At 41.9% G+C, this 18,749-nt stretch overlaps 1 long non-coding RNA gene across 1 annotated transcript in view; it reads left to right on the top strand.

Annotated features, from left to right (window-relative positions):
* Window positions 1-4,863: 4,863 nt before the first annotated feature.
* Window positions 4,864-18,749, top strand: part of LOC147030284 (uncharacterized) — a 52,080-nt gene continuing 38,194 nt past the window's right edge. The window contains exons 1-2 of the long non-coding RNA XR_015055768.1: window positions 4,864-5,121; window positions 6,491-6,587. This is a non-coding gene — a long non-coding RNA (uncharacterized LOC147030284). The remainder of the gene's footprint in view (window positions 5,122-6,490; window positions 6,588-18,749) is intronic.

Here is an 18,749-nt window from a genome sequence, read left to right as displayed (position 1 = left end):
TGGACTCAGAAGCCTCAGATCCCAAGCCCACCACTCTCATTTTTTTGTATTTTCTTAGCAAATAGCTTCCCTATCACATAAAGTAAACCGATTCCATGCCAGCTATCACACCACGTGGGATCTCACTTCTTCGGTATTGGTATCAACACTGCATCTCTTCACTCCTCTGGGACTCTGTGGTCATTCCACACTTCCTTAAACAAGTCTAAGATGTAATCCATCAAGCCTGCACAATACTTCACCATCTCAGGCAGGATGCCATTTTCACCTCCGGCTCTCCATCCTTTCACAGTCTCCATTGCTTCTGAAAGTTCTTCTTCAATGGTTGGCTCACCTGTATGTCATCTCTCACTGGGTACTGGTGAGTGGACTGAATAGCACATTCATTGAAGGTGCATTGAATGTTCAACACCGCTTTGAAGTGATTGTGCCATTGCTGAAGTGACTTACTTTGGCCCTTGCATGGTTGGCCATCCTGTTTCCCGAATGCTGTTGGTTGAATTAGTCGAACACCGCCTCTTTCTCACTGAACCTCTCTCAAGCCTTTCCACACTTCTCTTCCCAAGGTGCCTTTATTGCATCTCCCACTCCACCTCATGTGCTTTCCTCTGAAACTAATAAAAAAATTTTGGCCATTTTCACTTCTTTAGTTATCACACTTCTCTGAAATCACTGCCTGTCACTATGATGTTGGGTCTTTGGCATCTAGAAAACAAGAGTTTGCATTTGGTGATTAACTGCTTCAATGGTGTGATGTTTTCTTGGAACCAGTCTGGTTGTTTCCTCTTGTTCCATCCAAATACATTTGTCGTTGCCTTTGTCAACCTGCCTGGAATGATCTCCCATTTCTTGGCTGCATCACTGTTCCACGTATTCGCCGCTGCTCCATGTAAAAAAAAAAGTTCCTTATATTCACCACTGTTTCGGTAACCAACCTATTTTATTCTTCCCTTTTATTTGCTTCACTCAGAGCTGTGACTGCATACCTATTTGTTGTCTTCACTCTCACAAGCTTTTTCAGCACCAGCAATCTCAACTGTACTCTCAGCAACTACTTATGGTTAGTCCAGCAGTCCAGTGCCCACAGAACTGTGATATCACAGCATGATCTTCCCTGGTCTTGTCTCAATCACATGGTCAATACAGTGCCACATTTTACTTCCTGCGTGTTACCTTGAGTATTTATGGATGTTGTTCTTCTCAAACCAAATTTTCATTACGTCAAGCAGAAAGACCACAGCTGTTCTCCACTTTTGTTCACATTCCCAACTCCATGATACCCTCTCATCTTACCCCAAGTAAGATCATCAGCAAGGTTATCACTACTATCAACTCTGGCATTGTGGTCGTTGACAAAAAGTAATGCGTTTGATTGAATCCAAGCTAGATTGATTGAATTACAAATTCCTACCTGAAGTCATCCTCGTGTGCGTTCTCGATAAGTGCTTGTAAATCCATCGAGAACTCTTCTTTTTGTTCGTTTTGGGTGATCTGTGGGTTGGTGCATCAACACTTATTATTGACATATAGACTGGTCGAATACTGTGTTGTCTACTTGTTTCTCTGTCTGGGTGGCTGGCTAGCTTCATTCGAGCTGAAATGACCCTGGAGCTGACAGGGTTCCACACTTTACCTGCATTTCTCCAAGCTTTTGTATTCAGTGGTTCCAGCACTATACCTACACCTTCATTACAATCAGCGGATTCCGCCTCTGCAGGAATAGAACGGCCAGAATAAAGAATGGTACATCCTTCCACCTCGTACACAGCCTGATCGAACCACTTGGACTCACTAATTCCTGTTATGTTCATCTTCTTAACCCCTGTGCCATCACATTAGCCTTTTGGTCCTTTCGGTCCTCTTGAAGAAGGTCGAACCACATTTGTTTCAATGCTGCCACCAGCCTCCACAAGTGTGCGCATATTCCAGCATCTGATGTTTCGTCTTTCCATCCTGTGCATTTTGTCATGCATGACCCCTCTACATGATGAGAGCCTGGTGCCATCTATCTCAGCTTCTCATATAAAACTCAGAAAGACAGACTGATGGCTTGCAAAACCACCGCAGTGAAAAACCTCAGTACTCTTCACGCAGCATCTGACTATATACTACGTGACACTAGAAATGAGGCACCAGTCATGTTAGCCAGCAGACTAAATACCTGCTGTTAGCGCACCATGAGGACGTATGAAACAAGATTCCTCAACCCCACTGTTGGTGCGTTTCCATCCTCTCTTTCGACTGTTCTTTTTGTTCTGCTACATCCTGATCCATTCTATGATCTAGCCCCACCACGAGTCTCAACATTGTGTACAAAAAAAATAAAATAAAATAAAAATCAACAAAAAACAGCTCTTGTATATATCCAAAAACAAATGACGTCAGCAGTGTCCTCATTGTCAACATGGAGAGAAACAAGTCTATTCAAGACAAAAAAAAAACACTTGACAACTTATCGAAAGGTTGAGCGACAGATTGCTTTCAAACATATAAGCCACTATAAGAGTCAAACTTGTTGAACTATTTTCAGTTCGGCCACTGATGACGTCATCTTGCTGAACTATTCCATTCACTATGGGAAGCAGAGAAATCATTGCCAGAGTAGATGATGCAGTGCCCCTTTGAGGTGCAATCCGGTGCCGGCTAAGTGCACCTTGGGTTTTTGATGTTCAGTAACTCGGTTAAAGAATCATGTAATTGGGCTCTCCGTTATAACTCGGTTAAAGAATCATGTATTGTGTGATTAAATATGGATAATTTTATAATTACACTGCAGGCCTTTCAGATTTAATTTTGTTTCCTTTCGTAAACAAAACGATAGTGGATGCACCCACTGTAGATGATCTAAAGAGGTCCCCAATTTCATTCATTTTGATTGGTTCGTTCCTCATTGTTTTGTGAAATTATTAGTCCCCAACTGGTTTTACCGGAGGGGACGATATGTTTGCTTTCAGTCTGTCCGTCCCACCTGTAGTTTTCCAGACATTTAAAAAAATATATATTATAGTCAAGGCTGTACTTTGGACCTGAACCATCATGAGCACTTGCTGTGCTTAATTTGACTTGGACCCTTCCGGTTCTGTATCCCCCTTGAGTTGTTATTGGTCTTGCAGGATCACTCGGGATCGAGTCCTTTCAGGATTGTGTGGAGGGAGCACACTCACATTTGAGCTATCTTGTATGAGTTTGATTCCCGACCCAACTATTAAACTATCAGAATGGTGCTCCGTAGACAGGTCGGCGCATCACCAAAAGTGTGCCATCCTTCTGATGGATGATATTAAAGCTGCCTGTCTCATCTGCTAGCATTCGTTGGTGGACATGAAAGAGTTCACGGGGTCTCTTGTGAAGAATAACGAGTTATCGTGTGCAGCCTGTGGCTGCTGGTTGCATCATTTTCTGGAGGCGTGGCTGTGCCGCTGATGCACTGCCCTCTATTACCAGTACACTGATACTCATTTCACCGACTTCAGAAGCATGACTGGCTGAGTCAACCTACCTGGTGTTATTTCAATGGAACCAGGATATTCAAACTCAAGACCTTTAGATCTTGAGCAAGTCACCTGAACCATAAAGCGGCTTGCGAGGAGATCCTCACCAGGCTTGCGAGTCGGTCCTCACCAGGCTTGCGAGGAGGTCCTCACTAGGCTTGCGTGGAGGTCCTCACCAGGCTTGCGAGGAGGTCCTCACCAGGCTTGCGAGGAGGTCCTCACTAGGCTTGGGTGGAGGTCCTCACCAGGCTTGCGAGGAGGTCCTCACCAGGCTTGCGAGGAGGTCCTCACTAGGCTTGCGTGGAAGTCCTCACCAGGCTTGCGAGGAGGTCCTCACCAGGCTTGCGTGGAGGTCCTCACCAGGCTTGCGAGGAGGTCCTCACAATCCTCCATGAAACACCATTTTCTTTCCTTGCATTCCAAAATTGAAGTTTTAATAAAAAAAGAAAACCGTTTTCTCAACTGATTATGCTTCTTCAACATTGAGAAAAAGAAGAAGTTGATATGTCTTGGACTTTCGCGATCAAGTATCTCGTTCCGAGGACCTTTTGAACATCCCTCGTTATTATCAGCAGAAAATGCGTTTGGGGATTGGAAAACCCCATTCATCGTTGTTATTCAGTTAAACCATCAAACCACCGTATAGACTGCAGGGACAATTAAGGGACATCCTCGTTTGAACCGCAGATGAAATGAGATTTTATTCCATTTGCTCTCGCTAAGCTAACACATAAAGTTTGGATAAGTCATTAAGCAAACCTCCATTCGACCTTTTGGTGATAAACATGTACCGAAAGTGAGCTCATCAGGAAAGTAGATCCGTGAATAATAACGTCATTATGTGACTTTCTTTCTTCTCCAATCGACGTCACTTGGCAGCAATGGTCGCCCTGGCTCAGTGAACATGCAATGGTGGCTCAATGGCAGCCTAATGAGTTAATAGGATTTAGTTGAAAATTCGTTTTGGAATATTTAGTGCTGTATATATATATATATATATATATATATATATATATATATATATATATATATATATATATATATATATATTCGGGGACGGAGTCAGGTGCAAGGTGCGCCTTGAATGCACAAGCACGGAGAGAGCTGGGAATGAGAACTGATGACTTCCACCACGAAGGAATCTCGCAAGCTCGTTCGCACTTGGCAACAACATGCTTTAGGGCGAATTCCACAGAATATATTCATGAGACATTTGGAAGTGGGACTCATGAGAAACTCATTGTCTCATGTACTATTGTTGCCACTTTAGCAATGGCTTTGTTCGCCCGCCTTTGCTCCATCCCGTGTAATAAATATTGTATATATGCGGCGCGTCTGCAATTTCTCAACCTGATGGAAACGCCGAGTTTCTTGCGCCTTACACGACGGACTTTAAACTCGCTCGAAAGGCTTTTTCCGCGGAGCCATCATGAGATGGTGATGAAGCGCCGGTTGTGGGGCAATGGACCACGCTCACGGTGCCTCGACAACCTCTACGTCTCTTTTATCCTTGTTTGGGTCATTCCCAGTGGACGAGATTTCAAGAGGCCGATTTTCATTGTCTCACTTGCATCCGATCGAAAGGACCAACGCTGCTCGTTTTGACCCTGGTACGTGTGACCTCCTGCAGGTGAGTCGTGGTAAAGATCGGCACCGTGCACCTGTACACCCAGGTGAGTCGTGGTAAAGATCGGCACCGTGCACCTGTACACCCGCGTGCTGTGTGCGCATCAGTGAGATTTGAAAGATGCTCTGAAGTTTTACCTTCATACACCAAGCTGGTAGTGTGACATGTGGAGGGCGTGATGAATTCCCGGCCAGGTGTGATGTAGAATAAAATAATTGTACCTTCGGAAGTTTTGGCTCACATGTTGTGGGTAAGAACAGGATTTTACATTTTCGACAGGTCGGCTGTAAGGACAGCTCAGAGGTGATTTCCTACCGGGTTGAGTGCTGGTCTGATATTATGAATGAGGAACCTATTTCTGAGCTAAAATGAACAACTCATCTTGCTCGTGAAGGGTAGTGTCGATCTGCGTTGGCGGACAGGTAAAACAACGGATGGAATCAACAGGACGTTGATCTAGTTGTGATAACTGCCGTGGGAAGCATGAAGCTCACGTTTCGGGTGTGAGCCCTTCATTAGAGCCAAAGTCAACTTCAAAAGTCACCCCGAAACGTCAATTTCTACTTGCTTCCCACGTGGTGGTTAGCGTGTACTCGATCAACGTTATGTTCATTCCACCAATTGTTATACCTCTTAGCTATCCTGGTAGCCCTCGAACACCTGCCTCAAAATCAAATCCATGTTCTCACCATAGCACGTGACCCAACCTTGAGAAGGTCTAATCCTTGTGCTTTGGAGCAAACATTTTGCTGCTCCGTCTGCGAGCATTCGCTGATCGACGTTAAATAATTGGCATTGCCTTTAGAAAAAAAAAAGTATGTTCTTGTGTGTCTGTACCCAGGGTTGTCCTCGTTGAAGTGTGCTTGGGTAACACCTTGTGATAGAGTCATTTCAGCCAAATAATTTTTTATTGGTCATGGGCGTCCCATAGGTTTATGGAGCAAAATAGACACAGGTAGGTACACTAGATGAAAACTTGGGATGTGATTTCCACTGCTGTTAGTTTTGAACTTCGAATCCACATTGATGGAGATCAGATTTGTTTGTTTTTTTTAAGTCATCTCATTTTTATTTATTCCTATGCAGCCTGTGGCTGCTTGGCTCCATCATATTCTTTGGGCACAGCCATGCCACTGATGTCAATTCCCCCTGTTACCAGTAAGCGGGTTCTCGTTTTGCCAACCTCAGAAGGATGACAGGCTGAGTCAACCCACCTGGTATTAATTGCAACACAACGACAGGGGCTTAAACTTGAGATCCTAAGATATTAAGCCAGCCAGCCGCCTTACCTGTTAAGCCAACACTATAACTGTTATCCTAATGATGTGTGTATTTTCGTTGCATCCGAATTCAAATATTCCTTCCCTTACAGCGGACATCAAGGTGTGTTCCTGCTTGAGCGTGGTTGTGCCACACTCTAAATTGATTGATACCCTGGGAACGGTGGATGGAATGAACAGGACGTTCAGGTAGGCTAATGGCTATGAGAAGTGAGAAGCTGACGTTTCAGGCGTTAGCCCTTCATCGGAGCAAAAGAGTCTGATGAATGGTTAAAGTCCGAAACGTTGGCTTCTCTTTGTACAGTAGCCTGAAATTCATATTTCCAAGTCCTGCCCGAGTGAACAATGATATTGCCGTGACCCAATCCAGGTCTATATTGAACATAGTTCCACGACCCTGCAGTGGTTCCAATGTGAGCCCTCACTCAGAGATAAATGAAGAACGCGATACTCAGACGGTTTTGCTGAATGTGCTAAAAATAATTTATAACCCAAACGACTTTTAGTGCATCCCTATTACCCAGCCTGAGAGGAGAGGAAGGTCTTCTTGTATGGTCTGGGCTGAGTTTTTTTTGTCGCCTTCGCTTGATGGGCCACCAAGCAGAAATGTTAATTTTTAATGGAGATTTATCGCTCGTGCGGAGCTAAATTAATTTTCTGCAGAGTAATTAATCCTGCTAGAGTGGGATGTAAAAAGGGGCAGGAAAGGGTGTGGGTGTATAGGGGGGAGTAAGTATTGGGGGGGGCAGGGGGAGTGGTGGTGGGTGTGGATTGAACATAATTAATCAGTCACATTGTACAGTGCTAAAAGCTACCTGGTGGCATGTCCGCAAGTGCTTGTACAGAGACCTGTAAAAGGACTGGTCTCATTTGGTTTTGTTCTGCTGAACCTCCCTCAATCACTGTGACTTGATCGAATTGAGGTGAGTTGAAGAAAATCCCGATCAATGATCATTTAAACACCTATGCGCAGGTTCAAGACGTACCTGCTGAAAATTACGTTGGTGAGAACACACATAGGTCCCACGGGCGAACACACATAGGTCCCAATAGCGTTTGGGTTTGAAAATAATTTGAAGAAACAGAAGAACATTCAAAACATGGGGGAACTAGGGTGGGTGAGGGAATGGGTGGGGGTCTATTACGGTGTACGGAGGTTATGTTTTCACCCCCATCTGTCTGTCTGTCTATTTGTTTGTCTGTCTGTTTGTTTGTGTGCAGGATATCTCAAAAACTTGCGGACGGATTCGGATGAATTTTGGTAGGCAGGTTGGGTGTGTGACAAGGGCGAATTGATTTTATTTTGGTGAAGATCCAGATCTGGGTGAAGGTATGCGCTCTCTTGAGTACCCCTCCAGTTGCTTCTGTAACTTGTGAACTAGAAAAGATTGATGGGGCCTGCAGTTCATAGTTCTAGCAACGTTTTCTGTCCCATTACCTCTGTGATGGTCTTTTCATGATATATTGTATTAAAACAATAGGGTTGGCTTGTTAGTATTCCCATCTGAACCCTTGGCTCATTATTTTGGAAACCCAGGTTCAAATCCCATATACCATGTGTTTGTCCATTGTCGACAATGTCCTTGTGAGTCATCAAAATCGATTGATATTTACTAATGTCTCAATTGATTGACGTCCACTTGTCCTGCATGTGATTTATGCACAAGCTCCAACACGAGCGTGACATGAATTGAGAAAATGAAGACATCTGCTTTCCACCTTCAAGATTCCAAAACCACCACAAAAAAAAAAGTGATCAAATGTACTTAAGATGTTTAAAGTGAGTCCAGAAACTCCAGTGTATGTAGTTCACACTTTATGCTCCAGTGTCCCATGGGAGGGGAAATGAGATACTATGATGATCTCTAGACCTCCACCAAAGTTTTCCTCAACAATCGCAAGTGCTTTCCACTTGTGTCTTTATCCATGGAGACCAACAACTCATCAATCATGACGTTCAGTCATCATTGTGAGAAATAATGATCAATAATAACCCGTCTCTACCAAACACGACTTGACCAAACACGAACCAATTGTGATGAAAACATGAAAAAAAAAAAAAAACACTTTTAAAAAACTAGAACGACACTCAGGAGATGCATACCTCCGCCAACCGAAACAGTTAACATTTTGTATCCTACTGATGGGTCTGATCCGGATCCAAATCTTCACCAAAATCTCATCAATTAGTCTTCGTCACACACTTAATAGTAGGGCAGCTAAATAAGCCCCACGCGCACCCCCTTGGAGTACTTATGGAAACATACTTTTTTTTTAGAATCGTTAAGGTGTCGAGTTAACATTTTTAGATGTTAACAAGAAAATTAGGTTGGTCTTGGGATCCATTTGGCTGCCATCTTGTATTTTGACATGCCCAAATATCAGAAAACAGAAATTTTCATAACTTTTTAACCAAAACATGCTAGAAATACAATTGAATCATCTATTCCATACAATTGTGACATGCCAAATGTATTTATAATATCATTTTTAATATTTGATAATGCTTTATGGGTCATACTTCTCAAACTGGTGAAAAAAAACATGAAAAAACATGCCTAAGGAATCATATATATGCCTTATGTTGAGTCCATGGTGGTTGATTGCCACATATAAACTGACCAACAACATTGTAACTCTTATTTCATATTGTTTTGGCCTTGCTTACTGGCATCTGATAACTGTGTCAGCAATGGTCATTGCTTGTAAAATTTTGTAACCTTGTGACATGTTTCTCAGTCTTCCTAGAACTCTTAGTCCGTGTTGGGCCTGGGTAAGAATAGTCTCACTCACCTTATGTATAGAGTAGAAGTACCCTAAAATGAGATAGCTTGATTAATTCATAAGATCCTGGAACTTGAATTTTAAATCAAATACAATAATGGAAATTTATGCTGTTTCCCGTTGTTGCTGTGTTATACTTACCTAACCTTCCTAGAACACGAAATGATACTTTCTGTTTGTTTCAGATGTTAAGATTTTTTGCATTGTGTCAATGTATGGGCCTTACTGACTTGTGTCTGTTGAGGGAGCGGTGGTCATTCGCTATATGTAAACTGACTAACTGCATTGTTACCTCTCTAAACGATTTTCCTCAATTGCTTCATCATATTTTCTTCTGGTTTCAGGTGCATGCAATGGTGATGGTGAGAAACTAATCTGGAGAATGTAGATAGACATATTGCTTATTTGGTGAAGGGTTCAAATCATAGTCAAGTAGAAGCTAACCCAACAGGTGTTGGGAAACAGAGACGCATTGTGGATGTCACTTCTGTTGCTCGCACACTTGGACGTGACCACTGTACAGCACTTATGGGCCTCTATTGTTTTACTGGAGAAGATTGTACCAATGCCTTCAAAGGCAAAGGAAAGATTGGTCCACTGAAGAAACTCCAGATGTACCCAAGGTTCCAGGAAGCATTCAAGCAGCTAGACGTATATTGGAGGGTGAAAGACAAGCTGTATGACTGTCTGGAAGAGTTTGTCTGCCTGATGTATGGCTATCCTCGCATCTCTAGTGTGGATGAAGTATGTACACTGATGCTGCAGAAGATGGTGGGTGCAGAGGAAACACTGACATTCAAGTCAAAGGTTGAACTTTCTCATCTTCCTCGATGCAGAGACTCCCTAATTCCTCATGTCGACAGGGTCAACTGCAAAGTTGGTCAGTGGAAGCATGCCCATGTATGAACTTCCCAAACCAGAGGATGAACATGGCTGCATGAAGATGGATGGATTCCTGGAACCTGTGTGGTCACGTTGTCCAATTCTTCCTCCTTCCCCCGTGGACCTCTTGGACACCCCTGAGGAGGAGCAGGAAGAGAATGAAAAGGAAGCTGGTGTCTTTGACGATGAGGAACTGTTGGATTACCTTGATGATGATGATGACTAATTTTTGTATATATCATGCTGAAATAGGACATTTTTCTATTTTCTCATTAGAGATGTCATCTAATGTTAAAAATGATGATTTGGTTTAATTTCCTGTGCCATAATTGTGCAGAATAAATGCTTCATTTGTGTTTCTAGTCCATTTGGTTCAAATGTGAAAATTTTTGTTTTTTGATAATTGGGCATGTCAAAATACAAGATGGCAGCCGAATAGACCCCAAGACCAACCTAATTTTCTTGTTATCATCTAAGAATGTTAACTGGACACCTTAAGGATTCTAAAAATGTATGTTTGCAGAAGTACTCAGGGGGTTGCATATGGCGCATATTTCGCTCCCGAACTATAACCTGTCCACCAAGTTTCACCCAAATCCGTCCATAATTTTTTGAGATATCCTGTTCATAGACAAAGAGGGGGAATTCATAACCTCCGTCCACCTTCGGTGGTGGAGGAAATAATGTATCGACTCCAGCTAGAGTATATGCATAATTGAAGAGTTAAAAGTTTAAAGAGTGTTTCGTTGAAAACTCACTGGTTCAACGGTTAACCTGTAAAGGTGGAGGCATTTGTGCACATTGTCAAATGCAATCTGGAAGAAAGGATGATTTTGTTGTGTTTGGGGTTGTGGAGGTCATCTATGTACAAATCCGAACATTCTTTGCTTGTCCTCGTCAATCAGGCTAGAATAATAATTAACGGCAGGGGTATTCCCTCGTAATAGGGATCGTATCAACTTCATAGAAGTTACACGTAAATAGGATGAGCTACTGAAAACAAATCTAAAACAATGGGATGAGGGACATTCAAAAGTTAGACAACAAAGACACTTAAGATGGTTCAATAAACTAGTTTTTTCAATATATATATATATATATATATATATATATATATATATATATATATATATATATATATATATATATATATATATATATATATATATATATATTGTTACGGTTGTGGAAATTCACAGAACACCATTCAGGTTCCCCAGAGATCAGTTATGTCGGTAAGTGTGTGTTCCAGGTTAGATTTCCCACCAATGTATAACGGGGTATATTCGTGTGCCGGGCTGTGCACCTTTGAGGGAGTGTTATTCTTTTCTGTCTTTTATTTTAAACAAACATCTCCTCACCACCTTCTCCACAACCGCCAACATCTCCTCACCATCTTCTCCACAAACTGCCATCCTCTTCTCACCACCTTCTCCACAACCGCCATCATCTCCTCACCACCTTCTCCACAACCGCCATCATCTCCTCTCCATCTTCACCACAACCGCATGAAGCCGGTGATTCCAAACACGTCTGCGTGAAGCCGGTGATTCCAAACACGTCCGCGTTCCCTAGTTCCCGGCGTTAGTCCGAGAGGGTCACGACGGAATTGTCCATCCGGTGGGCGACGTGCCGAGATTCGAGTTACGTGGCCGCTCGCACGCCGGCGGGCGCGAATTCGCAACAATATTTATATATACTAGTGCAGGCCCGTAGGTGCGGGCCCCAAGGTGCGTGCCAGTATGTGCAGTTTCGTTCCTTCGCTCTCATAAACGACAACTGGATTGGGGCATTTTTTCAATTAGATCGACCAACCGTATCATAAATGGCCATAACTTGGGAAACACCTGGGAAACATACTCAGGTCCCCAGCGTCAATTGTGACGTCATATCAAACGAAGAAGAAGAAGATGAATTGTGACGCCCCTCTCTCTCGCCCCCCATTTTCCCCCCTAGTCTCGCTCCTCCTCTCTCTCCCCTCCTCTCTCTCGCCCCTCTCTCTCACCCCTCTCTCTCTCGCCCCTCCTCTCTCTCCCCCTCTCTTGAATTGTGATGCCCCCTCTCTCTCTCATCCCGCTCTCTCCCTCCCCTCTCTCGCCCCCCTCTTTCCCCCTCCTCTCTCGCCCCTCCTCTCTCTGTAAATGTATTCACAAATGTCTACCAAGCACAACAATTAATTCAAACCTTGGTAAAAAAACAGCTTTCAAACCCTTGGAAACAGCCGTTTCTATTGGGAAAATTTAAACTTTGGGATTAATTAATAATTTGAACAATTAATTCAAACCTTGGGAAAAAACAGCTTTCAAACCTTGGGAAACACTTGAGAAACAGCTGAAACAGATGAAGAATGACATCAAATCTTGAAAAGGCACATATTCAGGTCCCCAGTGTCGATTGTGACGTCATAGCAAACGAAGAAGAAGAATTGTGACATCAATTGTGCAACAAAAAAAAAAACATTAATTGTGACGTCATTCGTGGTGTCATAGCACCATGTCCTGTCATTGGTTGACAGACGTTATTGGTCATTATTGGTTGACAGACAATATATAGGTCGTTATTGGTTGACAGACATTGGTCATTGTATCACGTTATTCTTTTTATTACTGCCAATTATTGTGCTATTATTATAATTATTAATATGCTGTTATCATTATTCCGAGATATCTTTGGGGGAAAATGGCATGATAAGGTGGAACGATACTTCAGCTGCGATATATACACCTTTCCAACACTGAAAAAAGCAATGAAATGGCCGTAACTTGGGAACCACTTGTCCGATTAATATCAAACCTTGAAAAGGCACATCTGTGGATTCCCCGGCAAGATTTCTGGCAAGTTTCATTCAGATCGGACCGGCGGTTGTCGAGATGACACAGGGATATGGTACACCTATTTTAACCAGGGTATACACTCGTATGCATTTCGCCGACCTCGGAAGGATGACAGGCTGAGTCCAACGCCCTGGTGTATTAATTCAGTAGCCCAACGTGGCTTGAACTCAGGACCTTTTGGATCCCAAGCCGCTGCCCTAACCACTGCGCCAACACCAGGCTTATAGATATATTTATTATATACATGCATGTATATAATATATATATATATATATATATATATTTATATGTTAATATATATCCATATATATATATATATATATATATATATATATATATATATATATATATATATATATATATATATATATATATATATATAAATCTACATACATATGTAGACATATTTTTTAATGCATATTTGTGTATATATGCACATACATAATATTTTTTTCTGCATATATATATATATATATATATATATATATATATATATATATATATATATATATATATACACACGAGTTGGCAGAGAAAATATGTTGTGCTTTAGGAACACACACACACACACACACACACACACACACACACACACACACACACACACACACACACACACACACACACACACACACACACACTGAAAGGACAAGACGTTTTTATTCTGTTGTAACTTTTTTATTTGACATCAGAATGACATAAAACTCACTTAATATTGTATCGAGGATGGTAAAACAACTTTTCATTTCAACACAAATTAGCCTATGGAAATTTTTTTGAAATAAAATTAAAAACGCTAATTAACTCCACAACCGGCGGTGGGTGCAGGTTATTTTTTCACCCTTGTCTGTCCATCTGTGAACAGGATGTCTGAAAAGGTTGTGGACGGATTCGGCTGAGATTTCGTGGACAACTTGGGTGCGTGACAAACACGAAATTGTTAGATTTTGGTGAAGATCTGGATCTCGATATGAGAGTTTATTCAGTGGTTCTTCACCATTGAGAGATGGGGCCCAAAACGATATATAGGTCGATATCTCAAAAAGTTGTGGATGGATTCGAATGAAACTTGGTGGATGATTTGGGTGGGTGACAAGAACATGTCAATCAGATTTTGGAGGTCTGGATCCAGAACTGGCCTATCAGCAGGATACAAGACATAAACTGTTCAGCCTGAGGTATACACTATTGAGATTCTCATGTATGTCCGATTTGTAAATGTCTTTAGAGCCTTGGATGAACTCTGGGAAGAGTTTGAAACAGAAAAGGGCTTTCCTTGCATCGTTTTCCATGGTTGCTTTCTGCAGCTTCCTTTGACTTGAAGAACATTGGAGTCGATGGTGTATATATATATATATATATATATATATATATATATATATATATATATATATATATATATATATATATATATATATATATATATATATATATATATATATATATATATATATATATATATATATATATATATATATATATATATATATATATATATATATATATATATATATATATATATATATATATATATATATATATACATATATATATATATATATATATATATATATATATATATATACATATATATATATATATATATATATATATATATATATATATATATATATATATATCAGTGAGGAACAATCAAAGATCAAAATCTATTCAAGCAGAAAAGATAAATTTCGAAAACAAGGCAATCATAGCAAGGAAGGTCGTCAGAGGCAAAACAACCGCTTTTTAAACAAGTCTCAAAATTAAAAAGTATACTTTAATTCCAATCAAAACAGAAAGGACAAAGAAAAACAAGGAAGTTGCAACATACAATGCACGTCTGCATGAAATAAAGAACATTTCCTACTTAAACAAGCAAAACAAAATGTAGAGAAAAAAAAAACATGCTTGCCTCAGCACGCTCATATGCACCTGCTTTATACAAAGAGGCATTTTTGCACAATTTATAATTCCCCAAAAGCTTTTCTGCTTTGGCCTGCACTCGTTCCCTTTGGGCCCAAACAAAATCGCATCCTAACTTAATGTGAAACATGCCCATCATGAAAACAGAAGCCTCACTAAAACTTCATCCCATAATAAAGCAGCAAAGCAGTGCTTCCAGAAATATGGCACACAGGCTCAACCTCAGCTTGCTTTTGTCACAACAGTGGGAGCCACGCGTGCCACCTTTCCATTCTGCCACCAGATTTACGTATTCCCTCTCAGCGAGTGAGCTATCTTGTCATTCCTTTCCCAGAGTGATGTCAACTACTTCGATAACACCTACCTTGTTGGAAATGACAACCTAACCAAATCTGATCTCATCCTTGCCTCACACACTTTAGCTGGAAATCCCTGCTGCATCTTAAAACCAATCAACACAGAAAATATAAAGATAACAAAAGATAAAACTCACTCACTCACTCACTCACACTCTGTCTGTTTCTCTCTCTATAATAATAATAAATGTCAATGTGTGTCCATCTGTCCTTCAGTCCATCCATCGGTCCATCCGTCCGTCTCCTCCATAACTCAAAAACCATAAAATCTAGCGGCCCCAAACTTTGCATACATACAAAGGAAACTCCAAGGTTGTGCAAGAGTGTAAATTGAGTGTTTGGTTTAATTTAAACATTACTTTTCAAGATAATTAACCACCTTATTTAATTATCCTTTATGAAGGTGGTATTGTTATCCTTCGTCATCTCACTGCCCGCTGTGGTCTTAATTCGCCATTGCTCAACTTAATTCGGGGCTGCTCAACAATGCCTTGACTTGAAATGGGCTGCAATGATTTCTTAATGACAAAGTTTTTTTTTTCATTTTCCTCACTCATATCATAGAATGCCTGATCATCATACCTACGAATCGCTGGACACATTGTAATGCTTATAAATGCCTGGAGATGCAAGCGTTCGTGGTTTTATTTTATTTCCACATGTGCCATAACCTCTCGAATCAGTTAATCTAAGAGGAATTTCAAAATTTAAATTTCTTTATTGATTTTAGGAGTAGTTCTGACTGCTAAAAAAGCAGTGTTCATTTGTCCAATTCGGACATTGATTGGGTGTCTCCGGGTGCATTCTGTTTATATGACTGATTGGCGATCGCTAATTGCTCGCCAAGCCAGCCATTTCATTGGAGTGCTTGCTTGAGTGCTTAAAGCTACTTGGCGAGTGCTCTTCAATATTTGCACTGTCACTGAATATAGTGATCGATTTGAACAAAGTACAGTGCCCACTCTCCTGCGTTTGGCCGTGCGGTGTATCAGGCGGTGCTTGCTCGCTGAAAATGTGCAATTTTTTTTGACGTTTCCCCTTTTTGTATGATCTTTTTTCATTATATGTCCCACTACTTTGGCATAGAAAGATACATATAAAAATAACGTTTTCTGTTTAAAAGTTTCTTCAACCATTTTGTTTGAATGCTTGCTTGAGTGGAGTGCTTAACATCTCCAGAGTTTGGCAAGCAAAATAAATTAGAGGATTACAATGAGTAAAAAATGTTTTCAGTTGTTACAAATAAATGACTTACCACATTATGGCAAGACAGCTGAGAGGTACACATGCTCGCTCAAAGCTGTCTAGCCTGGGTTTGAATCCCGACCCAGCCATAAACTGTCATCCCCTTGTTTCACAGGCAGGGTGATTCATCAATGTGTGTGCAATCTCTCGGATGGACATTAAACTGGACGTCACATCCGCCGGAATCCCCGCCTCCTCTTCCACCCTCCCTTCTCTCCCTTCTCTCTCTCTTCTCTCTCTCTCTCTCTCTCTCTCGCTCACCCTTCACTCTCTCTCCCACCCTCTCCCCCTGCTCCCCCACCATTCCACCTTTGTTAAGAGGACTGTGAAGAGCTGATGGTTTAGTTTTGAACTTGCCAGGGAGATAGCATGGGTTTTAAATGTTCCCGCCCCTTTATATAGAACCTGTTGGTTTAAAAAAAAGATGTTGCTGTTTGGGTGTGTTTTATCACCCTCCTTTTCCCCTCCCCTCATATCGCCTTCCCCTCCTCTCACGCTACCTTCCCTTCTCACACCCCTTCCCTTGTCTTCCCCTCACATCACCTTCCTTGAGAAGTATCAGTAGTTATGCTAATGTATGCGTACATGGATGCACTAGGGCATGGTGAAGAGGAGTCGTGTGACCCGCCCCTGTCCCGATGCTGTGCCATGCTGTGCCGTGCTGTGCTGTGCCAGTGGCCCGGAATACACCTGTTGTTCCCACTTCAGAGTCTTCGTCTCTGACTATTGAGTACATTACAGTGGCAACGAGGATGTCTTCCTGCATCGGCATATTGCAAGAATACACAGTGGGGGATGATTGGGAAGGCTCCACCGATCGTGTGAAGCAGTACTTTGTGGCAAACAAAATGGACACCGATGAGGACGCTGAAAGGCGACGAGCTGTATTACTGACCGTATGCGGCGCCCCGACGTACGGCCTCATCAAAGATCTTCTTTCCCCAGCCAAACCTTCTGCCAAGTCATATGAAGAGCTCGTCAATCTCGTGAAAAGACATTATCACCCTAAACCGGGTAAGATCGTCTCGAGATATAAATTTTATACCCACCATCGTCAAGATGGTCAGTCAGAATCCGAGTTCGTGACTGATTTACGCCGCCTCGCCGAACATTGTGAGTTTACAGATAAACTCGAAGAGATGTCACATAATTTCTATGTAAGAGGCATCAATGACGACTCAATTATGTGGAAACTCCTTCCTGAATTCAACCCCAATTTGGCTAAAATCATGGAAATAGCCACTGTGTGTATGCAAACTGCCGAGAGCCTGCATGTGATCTCTAACAAGTCAAAAGTTATCCAGCAGGACTCATCAGTTAACAAGGTAACCTTTGGCTACAAGCAAAAGTGTTTTAGCAAGCCACCAAATTCACCTCCACCTCCTGACATTTCTGAATATACCCGGAAAGTTGGGGTAACTTGTTGGTGTTGTGGTGGTAATCATCAAGCTTTCCAATGTCGGTACAGGAATTATACCTGTGACAACTGTGGCAAGCGGGGACACTTGAAGTGTCAATGTTCTTGATCCAAGTGGAAGAACTTGTCTCCTGCTTATCACATTGGGGTGAACCCTGATGCAGCGGACGATAGGTCACAGAGCACAGTCTGCAGCCGAGAGTCAAGTGAGGAACTTTATGAGGTTTTCTCTGTTGGAACAAAGAGCTCCGATGATACAATAATTGTTGATGTAACAATCAATTAGATCCCAGTGAGGATGGAAGTCGATACCGGCACTTCCACATCAATTATGACCGAGAGCAAGTTCACCTCTATCTACCCTCCGAGAAAGGCTCCTGCACTCCGGCCTGTATCTACTGACTTGGGAACGTACACCAAGGAGGTGGTGCTTGTAGTTGGCTCAGCAAATGTAACTGTAGGATATGGAAACAGCACTCATATCCTACCACCACTGATAGTGCGTGGAGAAGGACCGACCCTCTTAGGCCAAGATTGGTTACGAATATATAATCAGACATAATTGGAGTGACATAAACAGTCTCCCACTCTGATGCTGGATACGATACCGTACTCAACAAGTACCCTGGCCTGTTCAGCGATGGTGTTGGCACCTTTGCAGGGCCCAAAGTGAGGATTCATGTTTCTGCAGAGGCTCAGCCATTGTTCCATAAGGCTCGACCTGTGTCCTACGTGATGGGATCAATGATCAAATTTGAGCTTGACCGCCTGCAGAGTAAGGGAATCATCTCACCAGTCGAGTACTCCGAATGGGCAGCACCTATCATTCCAATACTCAAAGCAGATGGAACAGTGCGCATTTGTGGGGACTACAAAACGACGATGAACCGCTATTCAAAGCTGGATGGCT

The sequence above is a fragment of the Eptatretus burgeri genome, chromosome 3, assembly GCF_056783735.1.
Source record: "Eptatretus burgeri isolate ZD-2024b chromosome 3, Ebu_testis_v1, whole genome shotgun sequence".
In the NCBI taxonomy this organism is placed as follows: Eukaryota; Metazoa; Chordata; class Myxini; order Myxiniformes; family Myxinidae; genus Eptatretus; species Eptatretus burgeri.
The sequence above is the reverse complement of the archived record's forward strand: the minus strand, read 5'-3'. Positions and strand labels throughout refer to the sequence as shown.